This window comes from Onychostoma macrolepis, chromosome 14 (assembly GCF_012432095.1).
Source record: "Onychostoma macrolepis isolate SWU-2019 chromosome 14, ASM1243209v1, whole genome shotgun sequence".
Taxonomy (NCBI): Eukaryota; Metazoa; Chordata; class Actinopteri; order Cypriniformes; family Cyprinidae; genus Onychostoma; species Onychostoma macrolepis.
In genome coordinates this window covers 5890368-5909981 of record NC_081168.1, presented here as the reverse complement: position 1 = coordinate 5909981, position 19614 = coordinate 5890368, and the positions used below count along the sequence as shown (strand labels likewise).

At 35.8% G+C, this 19614-nt stretch overlaps 1 long non-coding RNA gene across 2 annotated transcripts in view; it reads right to left on the bottom strand.

Annotated features, from left to right (window-relative positions):
- The window catches only part of LOC131552938 (uncharacterized), a 53743-nt gene that overhangs the window by 18922 nt on the left and 15207 nt on the right, over positions 1 to 19614 (bottom strand). Inside the window, exons 2-3 of one of the 2 annotated variants that reach the window (XR_009274081.1) lie at positions 15614 to 15801; positions 5604 to 5755 (exon numbers count right to left, since the gene is read on the bottom strand). This is a non-coding gene — a long non-coding RNA (uncharacterized LOC131552938). The remainder of the gene's footprint in view (positions 1 to 5603; positions 5756 to 15613; positions 15802 to 19614) is intronic. The other variant, XR_009274082.1, reaches the window with a different exon arrangement.

The window sequence follows — 19614 nt, the reverse complement described above, 5'->3', positions numbered from 1 at the left end:
CACTAACAGGAGCAGAAAGTGTCTGGCTTGACATGTCCGTTTTCAACTCCGCCCCAGACTACAAGCGGCTGCTCTCGTTGATCGCCATCTGTAGCCTTGCTTCAAGTCGAACGCACCTAATAGCAACATGATTTAATCTCAATTCAATGATGATTCAATTAGTCATTCAACATGATGGCTACTTATAGCAAACAATGCAGGTCACATGACAAGAACCAACCAATGAGAGACAGGACAAATGACTAAGACAACCAATGAGAACATGATGCATGAACCAAAGAACCAATCAGAACATAACACACAGACAAGGGAATCACATGACTAAACAGGGACCATGACTAAACTCCAAAATAAAAGACATGAAAACATGAACGTGAAACAAAACCCAAAAACCCATGTTACAGTGTGCTTTCATCCTGAACAAATAAGTGTTGAAATGATGCAAGAAATGCATAATTTACTTTTTAAACAGTTTGTTGGTACTGGTAACAATTGATATTATTTTGATTGAAGTAATTGGTTAAATTTAAGTATTTGACACAAAAGACAACAAATACAATTAACAAGGTGATGGATAGGAATTGATTTTCAGGGGCATTTTTACCTTCATACAGGCATGTATGGGTTTTCAGGGTGCGAATATCGCCCCTTTATAGAAAAGTCAACTTCTGACCCTACGAGATACCTGGCCATATTACTGTGCATGTCTTTAGAAATCACACAGAACAGAAAAGCAATAAAATAAGTACTTGTCATTCATTTTTTTCCCCCACTTCGAGCAAAGATTGGCCTGGAAGGCAATCAATAATTCTCAACATACAGTCTTCATCAGTATCATTAACAACATCCATGAGCTTTAGGATGAAAAACACACTCCTGCGGAATCGAGGCTGAGCTTTCACATCTGAAAGACGAGTTTCTCTCAAACATGCTCCATATCTGTGAATTTCTGACACCACAGCCATCGTATGAAAGAAACTCCTTGAGGTTGTCCGCAGTAAAAGTTAATGGAGCTCAACGAAAAGTCATTCAAGGACCTGAAATTAGTCCATTCAAGTGGAAAAGTATTTGACTGATATTTTATTGCCAGGAATGAGTGAGTGGAAACCAAGAGGCACAACAGTGTCTTGTGAACGATGAATAGAAAAGGTCCGCCTCACAGCAAATAATCTGTGGGTTGCAAATGACTTTTATGAGCAGAATGACATGCTTCTGTTGAAACACAAGTGTAAATCAGCTCGGGTTTTATGAGGTGGTAATTTGGCTTGAATAAGGACACCACTGGTATCTTCAAAGTCAATCTGCGATATTACACAGAAACCTTATTATTGCTTTTAGTACATCAGGTCATTTAGTTTAATTAAGTAATTGTCTGAATGATTTGTTCATGAATCGATTGATCTGATTCTTAAGTTCAACTCATTGATCGAGTCTCAGCAGTTAACAGCTCACTGGAGTGGAAGATTATGAGTGAATAATGGTAACACTTTACAACAAGGTCCTATTAGTTAACATTAGTTAATGCATTAACTGTCACGTGTCTGCCTGTCTGAGTTCCCGTCTGTCCTTATTTGGTTTAGTTCCGTTCCTTGTTAGTTAATTATTGTTTCATTGTCCCCACCTGAGTTAGAAATGTCCTCAGTTCTCTCTGTGAATTTGTCCGTTCTTAAGTTAATAAAGTGGGAAAAGTGAGTTGATGCCGTTTCGTTCTCCTGCCTGTCATTTATATTTATTATATATTTTACTACAACCCGGATCCCGGATCCACCATGGTCGCCTAAGCTCCTTGCTCCGTCTTGGGCGCCCCAGCTCCCGGATCCACCTTGGCCTCCCGAGTCCCCGGATCCGCCATGGCCTCCCGAATCCCCTGACCCACCAGGGTCTCTAAGAGTCTCCTGTTCCGCCCTGGATGCCTCCTCTGTATCCCTGTCCTGCACCGGCGTCCAGGGCGCCCACCCCCCCTCCCAGGAGGTACTGTCACGTGTCTGCCTGTCTGAGTTCCCGTCTGTCCTTATTTGGTTTAGTTCCGTTCCTTGTTAGTTAATTATCGTTTCATTGTCCCCACCTGAGTTTCATTACGTTGTTTGCTCTTTTGTCCCTGTTCATATAAATGTCCTCAGTTCTCCCTGTGAATTTGTCCGTTCTTAAGTTAATAAAGTGGGAAAAGTGAGTTGATGCCGTTTCGTTCTCCTGCCTGTCATTTATATTTATTATATATTTTACTACAACCACGAACCCGTAACATTAACTAACAATGACCAATATATCTGTTACAGTATTTATTATTGTTAACATTAAGACAAATATGACTGTTCATTTTAAGTTAGTGTTAGCTCCGGTTCATTAAATAATACAAAAATAATAATATAGAAATACTGTAGTAAATGTTAAAACTAACATTAAGATTAATTAATGCTTAAGTATTATTATTATTATTATTATTTTTATTGTTAGTTCATGTTAACTAATATTAACAAGTGGATTATTGTAAAGTGTTACCTTAACAATAATGCAAATATCATGTTGTTTCTCAACAAAAGTAATGGCATGACCTCAGAACATTTTTTTTTTTTTGGAGAGTATTATAATAGTTTTTATTATTTGTTTGAATTAGTGTTTATTTTTATCTTTTCGATTTCGATTTTAATTTTAGTTACATTTTAGTAATTTTGTTGTGTGTTTTTGTAATTGTATTATTGTTTTTTTAATATGTCCTAATTTTTATTTCAGATATAATTTTAGTTGTTTTAGTAAATTAAGTTAAACTAAATGAAAATAAGAAATACGTTTTTAGGAACTAAATGAAATAAAATAAGTATGTTTTTTTATAATTTATTTGATTTTTTATTAAGTTTGTTTGTTTGCTGTTCATTCATTCATTCATTCATTTTATTTCAAGTAACAGAAAAGTTTTTATGGTTTTGGTTTAAGTTAACTATAATAACATTGCCTCAGAAGACATGGAATATCGCACACCAGACATATCGAAAGCTATTTTGAAGCTAGAAAGCTTCAGATTCCATTATTGTAATTGCAATAACAATTCCATTCTTCCAAATATCTCATTTTGTGTTCTACAGAAGGAAAACTCAGCATGAGGTTAACAATGACGATTTTCATTTTTGGGTGAACTACTATACCTATTTAAATTAAAACGTACTAATCATGGGTGGGATCTCTGCTTTACTGCTACTCTTTCACTGAGCTTCTTGTTTAGGTTTAATTAGTACAGAGAACTGACAGACTGCAGCTTCCAATGCCTTGATGTTCTGTCTCGCCTTTGGCATCACTGACCACATAATCATTGGCTGGCACAACTGGGACAAGGCTTGATTTTCAAAGGCTCTCGCTCCACTGATTCGCTGTGCATCCGTAAGATTGATCACAGTGGTTTATCAGAAACAACACGCGTTTCATCCCCCTTGGATTCTGGGGAGGGAGAAGGTGGAAGCCTGAGCGGGTTGTGTCCCTACCTTGTCCCTCCCCTAGAAGTGCCACAAACACCAGAGTGACACCAAGGGAGAAAGATTTTGACAGCTCAAGTGTGTCAGCCCATCATGACTAGCCCGTGGCACTTTTGATTAAAAGAGAAACACTGATAGTATCATCTGTTGCCACAGAAAGAGCTAGATAACCATGGCCCAACATTCATAGGGTCTTCAACTCAATTAAAAATAATTTTTTCTTATCTGTCAACACTCCCTGTAAACTGTCAATATTTCATAATATGTTTGTGTGGGTAAAATAGCCCAAGGGATAACAAACAATAAATAAACCAGATTTACACATTAGTTTTGACTGTTATAAAACTGTCACATATTTATTTCTCAACATTTGAAAAGATATGTTAGGCTTAGTACCATGAAAATAACTCATTTTTCCTCATCTTGAATCACAGGGTCAAAAATCATAGGTTCATTTATGCTAATACTGTTTTAAAGACAAAACAAAGCAAGTCTTACGGTTTCATATAATAAGAACAGTTCTTTGTGACTCAGACACAATGCTAGTGCAAAATATATTCGCATACCAATGGGAGGTCCCATTCTGAACCAGAGATGCAACTGTTTTCAATATTCAGAAGATGGTGCTATTTGTTTATGTATGCATGTATTGCATGAACTTGTCTACTTGTATTCACACCAATCTGAAAATTCAATGTGCTACTGCTCCAAAAATTGCATTTGCAAAATTCAGAAATATCACAGATGGAATACCTACAGAACAAGGCAGATTCTATACATTTGTGCACAGCAGAATGTAGACTGGATAAAATAGCTCTCCTTGTGTATAATACAGATTCTTTATAACTTAAACAAGATGTTAAATGTATAGACACAAGAAACATAGATACAGTCAGCCATTTAATACAATACTGGTTGGTTTGCATTTCCTCCAAACTCAAGTTGATTCTGATTAGACGGTCTTTGCCCTCCCTGTTAGTAGTCATATACTTGAAGGTCATGTTAAGTATATAGCATAATAATGTAATTATGCAAACTCAGCCCTGAAAGACCTGACATGTTATACGCAATTAAGGCCCAAGATGTGCGCCCACGAAATAGCCATGCGTTTTGATCCCGGCTTGAAGGGCACCACAAGATCCTGGTTTAATTGTCTGGCAAGAATGCAGAAGTGGAAAATTTGATGATGCCAGTTGTTAAGTGGATCTTCGTACTCAACGCATTCATACCACTTTAGATGCAATATATTGTCCTAGTTACACTGCCGTGGCTGTTCAAAATCAGTGCTACATTTCTGAAGCAGGTCACAAAGCACTGTCCGGTGTGCAGAGGTGATATGGAACAAACAACATTGATGCTGTTACTATAAATAAAAGCTTTAACTAACAGGATTCCTGAGTAATTCATCATGATGCCATTGTAAAGTATGAATCAGCTGTTACTTTGGACATTCTTCTGCAGTGGGTCAGATTTGCAGACTTTCTTTTATTTTTAAGAGACTTATTAAAGGCATTGTTCACCAAATATATATTACTGAAAGTGTACTCACCCTTAGGCCATCCAAGATGTAGTTTGAGCAGATTTGGACAAATGTAGCATTACGTTACTTGCTCACCAATGGATCCTCTGCAGTAAATGGGTGCCGTCAAAATGAGAGTCCAAAGAGCTGATAAAAACATTACAATAAGTAATAATAGATATACTCCAGTGAAGCGAAAAGCTGTGTGTTTGTAATTAATAAATCTATCATTTATATAATTTTAATGTCAAAATATGTATCCTTTATCCATAATATTGCATTCTCCAGTGTCAATATCAAACATTAGTCGTCAAACAGTAGTGGCTCATGTTCATTGTTAATGTGATGAGACCAATGTGTCCAAAATAAGCTAAACAATCATCGTTTTGTGCAAGAAAGTTATTCATTAAGGTTTCTCACAGAACTCCATGACTCATAATGTCTAGGAAGGTAATAAAATATCTAGTGACTGTTTTTTTTTTTTTCAGTAGAAATAGAATCATAAAAGAAAAAATAAAACACACTTTTATAAATAAATCAACTCCTTTCAACTGCTCTATCAGACACTATTTTTATTCTGTCCTAGACAGTGATACATCTATGTAATTACAAAAATTTACCAGACAGAGTCATCTTAGCAGACGAGATGTTTCACCAGCACTGGATTTGGATTCTCGCCTTCCTACCTCCATTTTTCAGCTTTTGGACACAGCTTGTGTGAACTTTAGGTGAACTGATGTCATATATCCACGAAAATGACCTTACACCGCAGCTGTCAAAAGTAATAACACAAAAAAAGATTTTAAAAAAAGTTAGTTTTGAGACCAGCTCTAGCATCGTTTTTTGGCAGATGCCAAAAACTTGGATGAAATTCATGCAATTTTAAGTAACAAACGTGTTTTCAAAGCAGCGTATTTCTAGTACACAATAGACAGCATTACACAGAAGATTAATCTTTGATGATTGATCGAGTTACTCACACGTTTTTAGAGGAAACACACTGTAAATGCTGACCTATCTGCACATATTTGTCTCTTTAATATCTATTTTCTATCAGATACCAAAGTTCACGATTTCCCGCCTGGCAGGCATTAAACAGCTGAAGGCAGCTCCTTTATGACACATAAAGAGAATAATTCATATTATCACAGAGATGTATTGACTGTTCTCATTTGATAGGAGTCTGTGGTAGCAGCCTGTCTCTGGCTGTCATCTCCGACTGGTTTTATTACCTGTAAATCACGCAGCAGTGGCCCCCCGTGGGTTTTAGTACAGCACAAAGGGCGGAGTGGAAGTTAACTGACATCTAATCTGCACAAAGAGAGAGCAGGAGCTTATTTGAATCCCCGTTCGGTGACAGCATGAGACTAGAGAATTCTCTATCTCTGACAGAGAAATGTGATCTTAAGAACAGTCATTCTGACTCCATGCAAATATTGAAATGAAACAGGGCCAAAACAGGATCCGAACCTCCCCTCCTTTGCTCCGTGGGTGAGGTAAACCCCTGCTATGATGTCCCTGTATTTTTCTGATTACAATAGGTGGAATCACTTGGGCCAACACAATCCTCTGTGCTGACAAGTCTCCTGCAGATAATTTCCTCGGTTGCCTTTGTGTAAACATTCCTTTTGCTTGCGTGCTATCAAATTTAATCAGCCTCGGCCTCCTCTCTCGCACCTGAAACCACGGTCAGTGCAAACGCAACACTGAAATGCCGGGCCTCGATTAATTCATCCCCCCGACTCTTTACCTCGCGGCTCGTTGCAATATTTGTTGTAGCTTAAAGGTAGACAGCTGAATGTTAAGTCAGGGAATATCCCCGAGTCTAAACAAAGGTTGTTTTCACACACAATAGACCTTTTATCTCTTCATGCAAGCCCTCTACCACTGACAGACTTGTTACGATAACAACATGGCTCCTCCAAGGCATGTTCTCCACTGAATATTGCATTCAATTTGAAATTCGCCAGAGACTTCCCTTTGACCAACTTTATATGTCACACCTAAGCGGCGGAAAGAGAGTTTCACGCGGTAATTTGTTTTGATTAAAAAAGGAAAATACTGAAAAATGCAGGTTTGAGGGCAGTGTCGATGAAATTCACATTCGCACTGCAACGTTGCTGATATTTGTATTCAATCTTCCTCGCATAAATCTGGCCTAACTTATTCAGCTTGAATCGTAGCAAAGTTTCCTGAGGGGCCTGTATGTGGAAGAGAGTGTGTCTTAGGAAAGCACTTTCTGGTATTCACAAAACAATGGCAATGCCAAGATAGCACAGAGAAACAAATGGCAACACTTTAGTATAGGAACCAATTCTCACTATTAACTTGTTGCTTATTAGCACGACCATTATTAACATACTGGCTGTTTATTTGTACTTATAAAGCACATATTCTGCATATTCTACATCCCTTATCCTACCCAATACCTAAACTTAACAGCTACCTTACTAACTATTAATAAGCAGCAAATTAGCAGTTTATTGAGGCAAAAGTCATAGGTTTGATAATAGTGAGAATTGGATCTTAAAATAAAGTGTGTGACCAAACAAAGATATTATTCTATGATCATTCTGCTATTAAACTGGTCACCTACACCAACTATGCAGTCTAAGTACACCGTGACAAATCATTCTAATATCGTAGTATCGTGCTACATATCGTAAATGTTTTATTCACGTGTCAGTCTGACGTACGCTTTTTCTGAGGCCGTACACCCGAAGCACGCGTGCTAAAGCCTGTCAAAAAGTGCCTGATTACTGAACTAAGTTATCTTGTGCACTAATACTGTCAAAACACACAAGGTTTATGTATAGACTCCGTTGCTTATGTCTAAAATGTGTAAGTAAACAGCTGAGAGAAAACGGATGCGTGCCTCTGTATATTAGATGCGTGCATGTCTTAAAGGGGCAGTACTGAACATGCTGCCGACTGTCATTAAAGGGATAGTTCACCTTACAATTTAATTTCTGTCATTATTTACTAACTCGCATGTTGTCCCAAACCTGTATTAATTTCTTTCTTGTGCTGAACACAAAAGAAGATATTTTGAAGAATGTGGGTAACCAAATAGTATCTGGTCCACATTGACTTTTGATAGAAGGACAAAAAAAAATACTATGGAATAAGTCACTGGGGACGAGCAACTGTTTGGTTTTCCACCTTCCTCAAAATAGCATTTATGTTTAGCAGAAGAAACTCATTCAGGTTTAAAGAAACTTTTGAGTGAGTAAATGATGGTATAAATAAAACACTTTTTATTTTGGGGTTAATTATTCCTTCAATGTTAATAAAACACCAAAACACAAAGAGAAAAATCACTCACTACTCTTGACTGAAAAACGTTAATACAGTTGATTTAATAGGAATCAATCTATATAGTGTTTTATCTTTATATTTTTTGATTCAATTTATTGAATGCTCCTGCTAAATGCACCTATTGTACCTGAAAATAAAACACTGTTTTATTTGTATAGTACGTGTATTTGTAATGTGTATCTTTGTTCTCATTTTTTAATAACAAAGATAAAATAATGACAAATATTTTTATCTTCGCCCACTTTGGCCTAAATGTCCGCCATTCTTTTTTAATATTTTTGTTATCTTGAAAGGTTTTGTCTTTATAATAGGGAAATTAGTTTGGCTGTAATGCTCAGACAACTTGCAAAATAGTAAAACCAACATGACAAAGAATTGTGATAAAATCGTGAATCGTGATTTTTCTTAAAAATACCGTGATATTATATTTTTGCCATATCGCCCACCCCTACATACAGTGTTACTGTTCAAAAGTTTGGGGTCAGTATGATTTATTTATTTATTTTCATAGAAATTAATCATTTCAGTTTCAATCTTTCTATTAACTTATTAATCTTCTATTCATCAATTCATAATTTTTACTGTATTTTTATAAAATACATTTAATCTTGGTAAGCATGAAAGGTTCTTTATAAGACATTACAAATTTTACCATCCCTAAACTTTTAAATGGGAACAAACTAACTACTAATAACAAAATTATTCTTCTGTTTACCCAATAAAAATGAATGACTATGGTAACCAGGGATTTGTTTTTCTCTGATGCTAAATCACAACCCCATTAGATATTGATTACTTCATGTTATTTTTAATACATTCATTTGTATTTATTATTGCTGATTATAATGTTTCTTTAAAAACTTCAAATATTACAGTCTCCCACCCTCACTGTATGCAAAATCAAATGACTGTCTAACTTCGCTTCTAAAAATGCATGGCTTATCAATAGTTCCGTATTCATCATAGCTCTAATTTTGGCAAAAGCCTAAAGAGAATCTTAAAAGTCTTTCTTTTTAAGTCTATGGCAACATGAAAAGCAGCATCACTCAGTCCTAACGATGATTTTATCTTAGTAAGAGCCCTGCTACAGTGAGCGGCCATCACTCTCCCCTTATTTCCCCTCTACTGCGCTGTCATCTCACAGACATTAATATTTACTCATCATAATTAAAAATTAACCTTGATTGGGCTGCCTTCCTCTTAAAATTAGAGCACTGATATTGAAATCGCAGCAAGACATTTTAAATGATTTCCTTCAGCTAATGTTAATGTTATTAGCTGCCCTGTAGCATGTTGTTTTAGAGTGATGGTAATTGATCAGGCTTACTGTATTTGTTTTGGGGTGTTTTTGATAATGACAGCTTCCTGTAATGGATTATTAATAGGTGAGAGCAGAAAATGTCTGGTTTCATGCCTGGCTAAGCTAACATTAGGATCATTTGGCCAGACAGTGTCAGGATGGATTTGAACCGAAGTGACACATTCCGCAGGAGCTCTGGATGTTGTATAGAGAATTGATTTGATAAATATGGCCCAAAGAGTCATGTAATTTGCAAGGTGATACATTTTCAGAGGCCGAATCAATTTCTTGTCTTGAAAGCATTGGTGAATATATCAAAGCAAATTACCTTGGAGGTCTTAATCTCCAAGTGAGCGATAAAATGTACACGGGCACACACAGACAGCCACACAAAACAAATGCTGTTTTTTTCAAGTTGATGCTTACGACAATTGCATTCATTTGTCCTGCATCTAAAGTATAGTCAGTGCAGTTATTCTTGCAATCACAAGCTATAATCACAATCAAAACACCACATTCAACTCTGTTCAAAGCCAAATCATGCTTTGTTCAGTTTTGAATTCACATATATTTATTAATCGGAGAGCAATAATTTAAAACAACTATTGAATTGTTCTATCACATAAAGAAAGAAAATAGCCCAAACAAAATGTTCCTGCATACAACAACTGAACAACATAAAGAGTCACACTTTAGTTTAGTTTAGTCTAGTCTCACTATTAACTAACTATTAACTATGATTTTGCCTCAATAAACTTCTAATATGGTGCTTATTAATAGTTAGTAAAGGTAGTATGGTTATGCAGAATAAGGCATTAATATGTGCTTTATTAAGTACTGATAAACAGCCAATATGCTTGTATTAAGCAACTAGTTAATAGTGAGAATTGGTCCCTAAACTAAAGTGTTACCATAAATATGATACGCACCAGCATGGTTAAAGCATCAAAACGGACGAGAATATAGATCAAAGTTTCCAGATGCATTTTGAAGGTTGGATAACTTAAGAGAGCATCTTAATGCACCATAGGGGACCATTGAAATTTAATAATCGGCATCACCGAGGTAAGCATCTCGCTCAATAAAGCAGTTGTGGTATCTGGTAATGGATACTTTCATGGCACTTCATGGCTTGAACACAATTCCCCTTTTCTCTAATTGCACGGTCGAGGGGAAACCCAGGACTAAAGTGAACAGTGCAGCCTAGATGTTATAAAAGTATAATGTTTAATGTCATATACTTTCAGAGAGCTTGAAAGCAGAATCCGTGAGATATAATCATTATTCAGACAGCTTCTGCTTTATGCATTTGAAGACTTTCCCTAACACTTTGTGTTGTACCTTACCTATGGCCATGTAAATGCACCCTGGCCTCTCAAAGACTGCTTCTTGCACCTTCTCCCCAAATAAATAAGTAATCTCTGGAAAAAAGCATTATTGAGGTAGTAGCTTTCAAGCAGACTTGCGGCGATGGGTGCAGCTGAAATCTATCACTTTAAAAATGTATGTGTTAAATAAAAGGTTTTCCATTACCCCTGCTCAAACTGTCTTTTTCACCTTATTTCCACCCTTAAAAACTTTGGACAGACCAAATATGGCCTGAGATCTCTCAGCTATGTGTGAATACGCAACACTAGAATTATGTCAAATGTATATTATGCAGATGAGCAATTTAAAATGAACAAAAATAAGCTGTACATTTCATTTTTTATCAAACACATACACTGACCGCCAAAATTATTTTGGCACTCAAGTCAAAGGAATAGGCCACTCAGAAATTAAAATTTGCAGTAAATTCACATCCAAGATGTAGATAAACTTGTTTGTTCACCAGAGCTGATAAAATAATAATAATAATAATAATAAAATAAAAAAAAACATCACAATAATCCACAAGAAGTGAAAAGCTGATTAAAAACAAACCGATTATTACACAATTTTTTTAAACTGCAAACCATTTCTTACGGCTTTCATTCTGACGGCACCCATTCACTGCAGATGTTCCATTGGTGACCAAGTGATGTAATGCTAAAGTCTCCAAATCTGTTCTGATGAAGAAATAAATTAATGTACATCTTGGATGGCTTGAGGCTGAGGACATTTTAAGCCAATTTTCATTTTTGGGTGAGCTATTCATTTAATGTATGAAACTGAATTTCAATGCATTCAGTAAAAAAAACCAAGTGGCGTCTGCAAACAAAAATGCTGGAGTTTTTCTCAGCACTAACTTCACTTTTTTGAGGCAGTCTGAACAATGCATCTCTTGGTTTTATAATTTATAAACCTACTGTAGCACCCTTCTTTCTGTGAAAAGTTTCGCTTGAAAGGTCCTATCTTTCTTGAAAATAAATGGCATATGGTTTGATATTTTGTTATACTGTATAATGCCAAGACATTTATGCATTCACGAGTGTTTTCAAACTTTGTGGGGCCAGCAATATTTTGCTACCGGGATACAAGCGGTTCATTAAATTGTCTATGTATCAAAACTAATGTATGTGAACCATGTCAACGTGACAGTCGCAAAGGTCCCTGTTGATTACATGCCGCACAAACAAAAGTGATACCCTCCCCAGACAAAGGGAAACCCCAAACACATCCCATTGACAAGGGTGATGTAAATTAACTATTTGAAAGAGTCAGTAACAATAGGTTTCTGTCAGCCGATAGAGAATAAAAATGTCAGTCCTGTCAGTAAGCACATTGTCCAAAGTTCTCAAGCTCTTGACAGGAACACGGTTTGACAATTCTAAAGAAAGGCTCTATTGCTTCCATTATTTAAATATTTTAGCGATGAATCTCAGAGTAAGACACAGCTAAACCCTCTGTGAATGTAAGAAACCGAACACATGGCACTTCAACAAGTTCTGAATGCTCTTAAACATTTATGTGCATTATTTCCACTTCAGGGAATTTTATTTCTTATTAATATGTTTTAATGATGCAACATAGTGCAAATTCAGCTCAGTGAATAATTGAACTAACCTTACAAAGCAAGCAATAACATCATTTGCAGCTTATCTGATTCTAAATGGCTACTAAAGAGAAATCATTTTTGTGGAGGGACTGTGTGAATTACTGGAAGCAGACGGGGAAGACATGTAAAAGGGGAGGATATTAAGAGAATTTGACAGCATTAAGAATTTTCTTTCCATGAAGCGGCATACACATCTCTCCTAACTGTGTTAAGAAAAACAAAACGCCATTAGGTTTCCCTCAGAGAGTAAACTTGGAGGCTCATCTGATTTGAAGTGCGCAACTTTTGCATAAGTATCGTCTCAAGGATAATTGGAAATGGTTTACTCATTAGGAGCAACAAATCACTTAAACTGTAGATTAATGACTTGAAGATATGCTGTTAAGATGGGGATTGATTTTGAGATTCAATTTAGAAAAGTAATTCCATATAGATCATATTAAGGGTGATAGTTTGAACGTATGTCGAGACAAAAGATTGTTCATTTGGGAATACAAGTTGATATGTTTTGGTGAATATGTGTTTATATACCTGTAGATATTTGTGTTAATTATATTTAAACATTATATACATATACAAAATGTTTTTGTTTTTTTTAATCCACATTTCAGTTTGTTTACAGCTGTTGGGTAAACACAACAGAATATTTTTTTTTGTCAGGTTTTCACTTCAAATGCTATCAGTTTTACTAATTTTGCTTCATATTTGTTTAAAGTTGTTGAAACTTTAAATAAAAACCTTTCATAGGCTGTTTAATGGCAAGTTCCATTGTGACAACTTATCCCATATATGCCACGCAAGCAGCTGTTAGTGCATGTTGTCAAGAAAAGTCAATATTTGTTTAATGAATAGTTTTTCCCCCATTTTATTTTCCTCAACAATAAAAGTGTAAATGTTTAGTATATGTATGTGCCTATAACATAAACTGACGTTCAAAAATAAATCTACCTACCAATAAAAAAAGTGACAGCTAACCCTGGAGCAAAAACACAAAACAGCAGAAAAACAATAACGCAATAAAAGAACCAGTAGTGATCAAAAAGAAATTGTGACCCAAACAGTACAAGGCTGTGATTAGTTATTCAATTATCAGAGTTTGTAGCAATATGCTTCAGATATAGAAAAATAAATAGATCCTAAAGACTAATTGTATACTAATAGAGTGGAATGGAAGGTTAAAACCCCTCAGGATAAGACCAAATTAAGCTGTCAATCACCTGAACCGATATGGATAAATTAAGGCATGTCCCGCCACATGTCTCACTTGCGTTGCATTATAACAGGCTCCTCAGCAGCATTCATTTTTGACAGGCTTTCTCTCAGTTCTGCCTGCCCTTCAGATTCCAGCGTCAACCTCTCAGTCTCTTATCTCTCAGACTTTTTCCTCTTTCTTTTTTCCATGTCTTGCCCTTTCCCCCAAAGACCGTGTGTATGCTTTGAATTGCCTCAGTAACAGAGGATCAGCCATGCTTTCCTAGTCACACATATCAAATTCTTAAGACACCATGAGCCACAAGGACGCGCGGCATCTCCTTTAGTCTAAAAAATTAGAATGGAAAAAAAGCATGTGCTATAAAAGAGGCTTATTCTGGGAGAAACATCCTTGAGCTGACAAAGCAAATGGAATAATGTTAAATATGTATGCTGTGTATTAAGAAGAAAGCTCTGTTTTCATTCTAAATGTTTTAACAAACTTCAAAGAGCATGACATTTGCATTTCAGCTCTATATACACAAATAAAACATTGGTTCCAGTCGCACCGAATCATTAAACATAAGCTCGTCCGGAGTTTCATATGAATCAGTTTTATATTTTTGCACATTCTGACCAAGAATCTGCTGGAAACAATGCAGAAAGCACGCTTTATGTTTTTTTTCTAGAACTTTCAAAAGGTTACATCAGCCCCCAAGAGAGGATTGAATAAATACTTCTTAAATTCTTCACGTTAATGACTGCATCATTATTAAACAAGTCAGTAAGGTCACCTAATGTTGCGTGTGCACGTATCTTGTCTTAAACACATTACTGGATATTACCTGCACATTAGTCCTGAAAGTCTGTGGTAGTTTCATTTTGTCTGGCTCCTCAAAAAGCCAAGGTCATATGAATGACGGATTGGAGGGTGCTTTTATGCTTCCATATTTAGCTTTTTTATCTGCTTAAATCGCTGCCTTAAGGCTGCAAATTGAGAAAACAGCCAGGGTCTCAATCCCAAACCCATTTGAGCATAATAAGTATGAACCATCCAATGGCATTTCTTCGATCTGTCGATCTAACAGTCTGCAGATGAAGTGCAGAACAGGCACAAAGCCATTATTTCAGACCCCCACAGTTACGGGAATTGCAAAGTTGCCTTTGCAGATACATCAGCATTTTTTCCCCCATAATATTAACATAAAATGGAGATTTCTTTATTCTTCCATGCTGAAACATACCAACCAGGATTGATCAAATGAAGCGTGTTTCAAATAACCTTCATGTTTCACTATTCTTACAGGAGCAGTCTGAGGATAGCTTTAGATAATGTATACTCGTTACTTAGGCATTTTATATGAAGCAAAGCGACATTCTTCACAATGTGACCGATCAGAAAGATCAGGTGTTAACCACCAGAAGTTTCAGTGGTTTAATATCAGTGAAAAATTTTCCAAGTTATCTCCAAAAAATATTCTCTGTTGTACAGCTTTTGACATTTAATCTTATTCTTTGGAGCATACACGTTCCACCAGAGCAAAGCTACGGATGCAGCTTATACCAGCTCAGCTGAGAAGACAAATAGTTGGTGGAATTTTTAACATTATTTCAGTATTTCACACAATATAGGAGAGAGCAGGGCACAAACGAACACTCTCAAGTTTGTGCAAATGTGCATTGTTTTTTTGTTTTGTTTTTTTCCAGGAGGAAAATCTGATTAAACAATGAAGATACAGTAGATTAAAAAGTTATGTCAATAAAACCCAATCATTAATAATTTACATGCATTAATTAAAGGAATAGTTCACCCAAAAATGAACATTTGCTGAAAATTTACTCACCTTTAAACGATCCAAGACATAAATGAGTTGAGACATTTATCATTACATCACTTGTTCACCAATGGATCCTGTGCAGTGAATGGGTGTTGTCAGAATGAGAGACCAAACGGCTGATTAAAACATCACAATAATCCACAAGTAATCCACACCACTCCAGTTCATTAAATAACATCTTGGGAAGCAAAAACCTGTGTGTTTGAAGAAAAAAAAAAAATCCATCATTAAGATGTTTTTAACCAAACTATTGCTTTCAGCTAAAATCCATTATATTGCGTCCTCCAGTGAAAAAAAAAGTAATCTTGTCTAAGTCAGAAGAGAAATATGCACAGATCAAACCTGGCTAAACCTGGCTCATGCAAGCTGCTAACTTACAGAATGAGAATAAAATCCTAAAATTGCCTTTTTTAATACACATGAAGAATAAATTGTGATACAACTAGCCTATGTTATTTTGTACCCCAATGTAATGCTACATTTTTACAGCAACAGTAATATCTGCCAAAATAGGCCAATGGAATTAAAATAGTTTGGATCCAACTTTTAGTTCAATTTGTCTTACTGTAGAAACCTCCTAATGTTTGTTTTTCATGCCTTGTCCAGCAAATTGAATCAATACATAAGCTATGATACAGCACATCATATTTTTGTCATCATCATTTTGCTGACACCTGCTATCATGGGAGGTGAATGAGCCAGCAAATTAGGTGCCACATTGGACCACATTTTGTTATTAGAGATGTCAGTATTGCAAAGCTGACAGGTTGCTTCAAACTGTCAGCTTTTTGAGTGTCACAGTGGAATATCTGAAAGTGCTCACCTAACACTGGACAGAAAAAAAAAAGTGCGAAGCTCAGTATCTATCTATCTATCTATCTATCTATCTATCTATCTATCTATCTATCTATCTATCTATCTATCTATGCTAATTAAAATATAGATGTTGTGGATTAAAATATAATATCAATAAAGCCCATTTAACAAATAAATAGATAAAGGCCGATAGGTGAAGCAATCAATTATATGTAACCTGGACCACGAAACCAGTCATAAGTGTCAATTTTTCAAAACTTGTTAGGATAGGATGATATTTGGCTGAGATACAACTATTCGAAAATCTGGAATCTGAGGGTGCAAAAAAAAAAAAAAAAATCTAAATACTGAGAAAATCACCTTTAAAGTTGTCTAAATAAAGTTCTTAGCTATGCATATTACTGAAAAAAAAATAAGTCTTGATATATTTACAGTAGGAAATTCACTAAATATCTTCATGGAACATGATCTTTACTTAATATCCTAATGATTTTTTGGCATAAAATAAAAATTCATAATTTTGACCCATACAATGTATTTTTGGCTATTGCTAAAAATATACCCCAGCGACTTAAGACTGGTTTTGTGGTCCAGGGTCACATATAGGAAATATTTGAAATACATTGCTAAATGCTGCATAGCTTGGGAATAAAAAATGCTGCATAGTCTGCCTGTCCTAAATCTTTGTCAACTTTTTCTTAAGAAAACATTCAAATACACAATAATTTCAATTAATTTGAATTGTACTTCCTTACATTTAAATTTGAATTGCAATTCTGCATCCTGTTTGCTACGTTAAGTCCAATTCAGGAAATGAATCGGAATTTAAAAGGCATTCTCAATTAATTTCTGAATTGTCCTCAACCCTGACTTCAACCAGCCTTGAACATACCCAACCAGTTTTCATAAAACTTTCATAGAACATTCATAATACCTATTTTTTTTTTGGCTAAAGTTTTTTTAACTCATACAAAAAAGAATGCCCATCTGAAGGACACGCAAAAATACAGTATATCTTCTACCATATTCATTTCATCCAGAGCTTGTCCACTTTTCTTCATAACACAGTTAACACTGTTACTCAGTCAGTGCTGTCCCTTATACTCTTTTACCTACTGCCAGAATCAACCACAATCAATTTTGACTTTACATGAAGCTACAATTTAACGGTGATGTTAAACCAGGATTGATCGGTTCCAACAAAACTCAGAATCCCAGCTAAAGTGGATGTGTGATAAGCACGTGCAGCGAGGTGGAGGTCATCACTATATTCATTGGAACTCTTGAGAAAGGGAAAAAAGAGCAGAGGCCTCTCTCTAGTGTGCGGGTGAAGCGCTCCGCCATACATCATGAAAAACAAGATGAGTTAAGCACACAGCCACACAGTGTTTCTTGGACAACTGGGATTGGAAACAAGTTGTGATTTATTGGCTGCTAGACACACAGTGCCTTTGACCCATTTAGACAAAGGATTTGTTTATCTTATCACTGTACAAGATATTTTTTATTTATTTATTTCCCGACTTACTGTGTCTCACTCTAGTGGGTTACATGTTTTCATGTTAATGACTATCCGAGCCCTAAGAGGGTTTAACTACTCACAATTGGCATTGGTTTGTCATTAGATGTGCATTGTTCTGTAAAAACGCATGCTTGAGCAAGCACTACAATTATGTGGCCAGTTAAGTTAATTAGACTATTTAAGGCAATGTCTTTGCACCATGGCAGCAAGCAGGGTAATAACTGGCTCCTTTGTCGGCAGTTGCAGGCATCCTGAAGTCTTTGATCATTGCATTAAATTAACATACCTTTAGGTAGGCGATGTATAGTGAAACGCGTGATGATCGCCATTTAATTTACCTTGGGAAATGAACTTGCTGATATTTTATTGTCTTAATCCATGCTTTTCAGATTAAATCAAAGTTTATAAGTATGGCAATTAAGCAGTACTACACACGCAAGAGCTGAGTATCAGTGAACTTGCAGTAATCATAGTAGTCATGATAAAGAAACAACAACAACAACATGATTGCTGCTTGAACTACTTAAGAGCAAATAGTTCAGAACAAAGTCAGAATTTGTTGTATATTCGAGTCCGAGCATAATGGCACGATTTTAACTATTGTGACTATTGTAAGTAACTATTGAAGAATAAAACGTCATGAGCATGCGCTAGTATTAAACAAAAAGAGCATGACGAAGCACAGTTTGGCAGTTGCACTTTTTATAGTTTGCTGAAAAAAAAGAGGATCTATGAAAGAGGATGTTAAAAGAGTTTGAGGTAAGCAGTTTTAAGCTTTAGCATCATGTCGTGTTGATCAACATGCCATTTCATGTTGCATTTTTATTGGCTGGTCAGTCAACATTGGTCGTAGCAGCAAACAGTGCGATCATCATGCTGAATTTCTGACACTGTCAGAAAATGATCGCAGGTTATCTTTGGTAGCAAGTTTTTCACCGTCTTTGAACCTCTCTCAAAGTACGTCATATGACCATCGTTTAGGAGCCACGATCACAGAAATCACCACGATTGTTTCACAATGCCAATCTTTCGTCTAGGACAGCTGGAAATCATGCAGTGTGTAGAAGTCAGAAGACAGTAGTAGCATTCCTAAAAGATTGTAAATTTTTAAATGAATCAGCTGAGAGAATTATTCAATGACTCACTTGTTCCAGAATAAATTTGTGTTTTTGAAAGAATTGGTTTGAATGAATGATTTTATGACTCACTAACAAAGACCCACTTGTTTTGTTCCTGAATGAATTTGCATTTTTGAATGCAGCGTTTGAATGAATGATTTAATGACTCACTAAGGAAAGCAGTCACTTGTTGCCACATACTCTCGATGTAATGTGCAGAAAGAGTCACTGAGTTTGAGGACTGAACTTACTATTGAATAGCTGACATTTCAAATTAACAGCCTGGATATTTAGAATGAGAAAAGATGAGCTTTAACTACAAAAGGCATATCTATCTATCTATCTATCTATCTATGCTAATTAAAACATAGATACTGTGGATTAAAATATATCAAAGCACACCTATTCTGGTTATTTTCTCTTGGTATTATTTGATTTTCCTCTGTAATGTCACATCTCTGAAAGTTGTGCTCCAGTTGCAAATATTGTCCACCTAAGCCGTTAGCATGGGTCAAACAAGTGACTCGAAAACCAGCAGAAATTCAAAATGA